Below are 6,475 nucleotides of genomic sequence, written 5' to 3' on the forward strand. Positions count from 1 at the left end.
GAGGTTCCCCCGCCACTCCCTGCCCCGGGTTCCCCCACCCACAGATACACCATCCTCAAAATGCTAAGGCCATCCCCCCGTAGCACTTGCTCTTCCACACCTGGTCAGACGGTTAGTGCCACTGATGTGGGGACCCTGTCCCCCCCTGCCCTGCCGACCTCACCTGCCCCCATTCCACTCCCATGGATGTAGGCACTGAATTGGAGTCCACGACCACCCCGTCTGACTTGAACACTGCAGTGGTGGGCCAATCCACTCCATCTGACCTGCCCAGTGGAGTTGTGCCAGCACCCACCCCATCTGACTTTTGCCCCACAGTTGTGACAGCACCCACCACTTCAGTCAGCTCCACTGCAGTTGCAAGTGTCTCACCTGCATCCACCACCTCTTCACTGCCTCCTTCTGCTGTGCCCTGATCCTGTCCCTGCGGTGCCTGGCCTGCCCCCATGTATGCCCCACCGAGGGGATGACCCTGGTCCTTAGCAGTGCAGGCAAGCAAGGTGTGACAGTTGTCACTCTACTTCACTCCTTGGCATTTGGACATGGACTGGCCATTGGCCTTTTGTTTGAACATACGTTTAACTTTTAATATGCTGAATAAAGCTTTTTTTCTTTATCCCTGTGAACAAGATTTAGCTGTACATTATGTTGATGTTTAACATGCCCTTGAACCTGTGATGCTTTGTTTACAATGTTGAATACTGATATGTTGCTGTGAGGTACTCCCTGTGGTCCATGAGATATGTATCCTATTCTGGTGGGTATCCATGTCATCCGTTGCAGCTACCTGGGTGTGTTAAGATCAACTATTTGTGGACATCTCTCTGTGAGCATTTCATTTGCATGGTCACATCTCTGGCTTGCACCCATGCACATATGATGTGCTTCCCATTGTCCAATTTGTCACTTCTACAGACTTTGTGCTCATCAACACTGGACCTACAGGTGTGGGCATCATTGGTATAGGAGCAACTGGGTCCTCTGTGCAACTTGCTAGACATATGTTTTGGATATGTGCAGATGACTTAGGGGAGACTCAAGTACCCAGGCTGTTGTGACCAGAGCCTTCATTGTATGGTAACTGATGGCTGAGTGACCAAGTGTTCTGCAGACATGAGTGAGACTTGCGGTGAATATGTTTGGCACAGCTGGGCTTCCACAGGAGTTGGGTCCCCTCAAGTAAGTGTGTTGTCCAGTGACATGGCCTGGGCCCATGGTGTGTGTTGTATGAGCATGTGTGTGTGTCCACATCCCTGTTTATACACAGACAGTGTTCCCTTGATATGTTCCTGTTGTTGATGCTTGCTGAGTGGTACTGGGTTCAACCCACAACTTTTCCAATGGGCTACCAGATGTGTGGGTGCTTGACACACTAATGTTAATTGGTGTATCATCATTGGGATTTGTCAGTTCTGAGTGGTGATGATGTTGTCAGACACGGATGGGACAAAGTCAGGGTTCCTCAAGGCACCTGTTTATTTGCTAAATCATGTAGTTGTCCGTAGGTGGTAGTTTTCAGTGATTGAGACATTTATATGTGTGTGTGACTGCTCCCACTTGTCGGGTTCATGGCTGCGATGCTGGCAGGTGTCAGCATGTGTGCCTTGTGGTTCTCCTTGACTTCTGCATTGTCCTGGGACTGTGGCAGGGATTCTGAAGGTTACGTGACCTTTGAGGTCATGGCAATGTACCGCATACTGTGCAGTATGTCTGTCATTCCCCAGGGTTGTGAACTACTGTCCTTGTGTGATGTGTCTGTGCACCTTAGTTCCTCCCAACATTCCTGTGTTTGTCATGGGTGCATGTGCAATGTCACCTGTCCATGTGGGCTTCACAGATGCACATTGTTCAGGGTGTGTGGTGTTGAGGGTGGACTAATGTGAATGTTTGCATGGATGGTCCCCTAGCTCCCGTTTGTCCATGGATGAGGGGCCATGCTGAGTGATTTGTGTTTGTGTATGTGTGAGGTACATTTGTGGCACAGGACACATGTCTGGGTTTCCCAGTTTGTACGACATCTGCCTTTGTCATCACAGTGGTAGTGTCATGCATGCTTGTGTCACCCCAATGTCTGGTCCCTGGGGGTAGTGCTGTTGTGTGTCAGTCTCTTGCTGTGTTAGTTGGTTTACATTCCAGCTTGTGTCACATGTGTCTGTTGTGCTCCCTCTCATCTCCCAATGCCTGATTGCCCACTGAGGGTGTCCCAATGATGGGTTACTTTTGTATGGCACTGTGTCCACATCTGTGTCACTGTGGTTCTGCCCCCCTCATGTGTTGTGTAGTTTAATGGGGATACTGTGACACACACACACATGCTGTGTCAGATGTGCAGTGTGAGTTTGCCTGTTTGTGTTTGTGCATCTGCACCAGTGCATTGGTATTGCTGTTGTGGGCCTTTGTCTGGATGCTGTTTCTGTGATTTTGCCTGCTGTCCCTGTGAGTCATATCACATCATTGTGCACATTCATCCTGGTTGTTAGGTGCTATTGCTGGCATGGAATGTGATTTTGTGAGCTGACACCTACAGGCTACACATGTTGTTTTGATTGGTGTGTCTATTTTTTAGATGTGTGTATGCTTGGTGATGGTCACCTCTGCTCTTGTGTTATTGTACACTGTGTGCATCGTCAGCCCGCATGTGTGGTGCTTGTCTGCACATGGCCAAGAGTGTGTTATGTTTTCACAGCACTGTTAGCCTCACCACATCTCTGTGTTTATGGGACACAACCACTAGTTTGCCCCAGAAGTGTTTAATATGTTGGGAGCAGGGGTCATACATGCTGTTTGTTATTTGCAGATTTGACCATGATGACACTTAACTTTTGGTCACTGTGATGAGGGGGGTTTAGTCCCCATCACCACAATGCTCAACACCGGCTGCATTTTGGAAGCCCACACTTAACTTCTGTTCTACACAGTGAGCAGTGAGGGGGTGTTCTTTTTACATTGCCACAGTGCTATGGTGCTGCTTGTCTTGTGTATGTCAGACTCATGTGTTGGTCACACATGTGCTGTTACTTACATTGTATGTTCGTAGCCATAATCACTGTTGTGGTCATTTGTCACAGACTACACACTGTTGACATGATGTTAGGGGGGATGTATTTTGCTGACATACCTGATGTTGGAGTATGCTGGATGTGTTGCGCATCACCCATCCTATGGGTGGGGGTGGCAGGGGTGATGGGCAACAGGTCCCCTGTGAGTGGGGGTGGCAGGGGTGATGGGCAACATAAGCCCTATGGCTGGGGGTGGCAGGGGTGATGGGCAACATAGTCCCTATGGCGGGGGGTGGCAGTAGTGATGGGCAACATAAGCCCCATGGGTGGGGGTGGCAGGAGTGATGGGCAACAGGTCCCCTGTGAGTGGGGGTGGCAGGGGTGATCGGCAACATAGTCCCTATGGCTGGGAGTGGCAGGGGTGATGGGCAACAGGTCCCCTGTGAGTGGGGGTGGCAGGGGTGATGGGCAACATAAGCCCTATGGCTGAGGCTGGCAGGGGTGATGGGCAACATAGTCCCTATGGCTGGGGGTGGCATTAGTGATGGGCAACATAAGCCCTATGGGTGGGGGTGGCAGGGGTGATGGGCAACAGGTCCCCTGTGAGTGGGGGTGCCAGGGGTGATGGGCAACATAAGCCCTATGGCTGGGGGTCGCAGGGGTGATGGGCAACAGGTCCCCTGTGAGTGGGGGTGGCAGGGGTGATGGGCAACATAAGCCCAATGTCTGGGGGTGGCAGGGGTGATGGGCAACATAAGCCCTATGGCTGGGGGTGGCAGGGGTGATGGGCAACATGTCCCCTGTGAGTGGGGATGGCAGGGGTGATCGGCAACATAAGCCCTATGGCTGGGGGTGGCAGGGGTGATTGGCAACATAGTCCCTATGGCTGGGGGTGGCAGTAGTGATGGGCAACATAAGCCCTATGGGTGGGGGTGGCAGGGGTGATGGGCAACAGGTCCCCTGTGAGTTGGGATGGCAGGGGTGATGGGCAACATAAGCCCTATGGCTAGGGGTGGCAGTAGTGATGGGCAACATAAGCCCTATGGGTGGGGATGGCAGGGGTGATGGGCAACAGGTCCCCTGTGAGTGGGGGTGGCAGGGGTGATGGGCAACATAAGCCCTATGGGTGGGGGTGTTAGTGGTGCTGGCCATGCAACCCCTATGGTGGGCTGTTGTTATTGGCCAGGATGTGGATCCTCTGTGTGTGTGTGCCATTTTGAGGGTACGTGTCGTTTGTTTATGTGGTAGGTGTCTGACTTACCGCCTGCGCCATCGGCGTCGGTTCCTGTGCCGGTCATAGATGTAGAGCACTGGTATGACCTGCGCGATGGGATTCATGATGTGTTCGTGTTGTACACGCTCCTTGTTGCTTCGTCTCATACCCGCTGCAAGCTAGTCCATCTTGTAGCCGTGTATTGAGTTGTGGCACGAATCGTAGCTGATATGCTTATTTTCCGGATGCTGTGACGTCCCATACGTGGCGACCCGTCCTGCACGTAGGAAGTATGCATCATACATGTCATGCCGGAAACTGATATGGATACTGCTTCCGGGCGACTCGGTTCAGCGTCCAAAGTTACGGCTCTGACAGAGAATGGAGCTTGAATCACAGCCTACGTGTCGGTCAGGTTTTTGGCAGTTATGCGCATCGTACTTACTCTACAGGACGGACCAGCTCCGGGTACGTGTCGGTCACACGGTAAGGCTACGGACAGCTGTCCAACCAGCTATCGGAATCGGCCCCTAAGTGTTATTGAAAAAGCTTTTGAATTAAAAAGAAGATTGTTTATCTTAATTTTAAAAAGATTGAAGACTTTAACCCCTTCGCCGCGGCACGAATTTTGCCGCGGCGCTGGGGGGGTTTGGGGGCAGCGCGGCGCCCCCATGCTCGTGACGGAACCACTTCGTCATGAGCCACGGGCGCGCTGTGCTCATGACGGAGTGGTTCCATCACGACTCCGCCCACTCGCGCTAATCGCCCGCACAGGTGGGGAATCAGCGCCGCGTGGGCGGAGCGGCCGCCAACGGCCGCAGCATGACGGAACCACTCCGTCATGAGCACACGGCGCCCGTGGCTCATGACGGAGTGGTTCCGTCATGAGCAGGGAAGGGGTTAAATACAATAATGCAGTATATGAAGGACAAATGTAAAAGAAAAAGAATTGTAAATAGAACAATTTTTGTAAAATATGTTCTGGGGAATGGAAGCATACTTCTAGTATGGAACCTTTTTTTACTGAAAAAAGTTATTTTCAACAAAATAGTTTAGTGCATGCAGTTGATACCTGTGGTCATTCTTATGAGGTGCGATATGGTTGTCCAATTCAGAAAGAAAAGGTAGTTCCTAGAAATGTTGAAGAATTAATAGCTGGAGAAGTTCAAGGGAGACGTACCCAGGCTCCAGGGTTTACATGGGATTGTAGTAGTATTTGTAGTATACGTCAACAATCTATTGATATTTTACTAAATTTCTTAAGAGAATATGGAAGAAAAACTGTGAAACAGAAGATTAAGATATTACAAGGACTGGATCCTTGCAAAGTGAGAAAAAATACAGGGTTGCAAGATCATTCTCTGGCTTGTCTTTCTAGGAAAGTGTGTCAAAGTTGTTTTCATCATTTGAGAATGTTAGCAGTACATCATTCAGAAATGCGGAAGTTAGTTAGAAGATTATACTACGTGAAAAGTCTTGCATTATTGTAGAAGTAGACCTCACCAGGGCCTACCAGTGCTAGGGGTTTGCCCTTCTTTGCGCACCAGTCCTCAGACCAATAAAGAGAGATTGGCACGGAAGCTGTAATATCAAAAATAAGTATTTATTAACCTCACATGAGGGAGACTGCATCATACAGTCCCCTCAGGCCACTGTAGGAGACAGTCTAAGGAGTACATAGAACAGAGGCATTATATATGCATTTTTTGCATAGTCAGCATGAGACCAAGGGGAGGTAGTGGCACATACAAGAATAGTTATTGACTAATATGCGTATACAAAAATGGCTTGCTCAACAAAGTGGGAGGGGAGACAATATTGCTGACATCAGTAAGAATAGCCTGACAGTTACATAGTAGGACAGGGGTATTGGCAGCTACAGGTCTTTCTGAGCATGTGCAAGGCTCTGGCTCAGTGCTGAAAGAGTTAACTATATCTCATGACACAAGCAGAATACAAGGGCAGTCAACAGTGAACAGGGAGAAAGCACATGGTGAGCACATGGCTGCCACAAAACAAAATGGCTTCAGCCAATGCTAAGAGCCATGGCAACTAGTTTCCACATTATGTCTAAATGAAATTAATAGAGCTCTTTTTCATGGTTCAGTGTTGGATGTAAAAAAAAATAAGTGATGATATAGAGTTACGTTTCTTTGCCGTTCAAGAGGAGTGTAGAGAAAGTGAGACTTTGATAAGTGTAGGTGTTGAAAAAGAGGTGGAAGATACAACTGATGTCAAGTTTGAAAAAGAAATAACAAAGTTT

Source organism: Triturus cristatus, chromosome 8 (genome assembly GCF_964204655.1).
Source record: "Triturus cristatus chromosome 8, aTriCri1.1, whole genome shotgun sequence".
Classification (NCBI taxonomy): domain Eukaryota; kingdom Metazoa; phylum Chordata; class Amphibia; order Caudata; family Salamandridae; genus Triturus; species Triturus cristatus.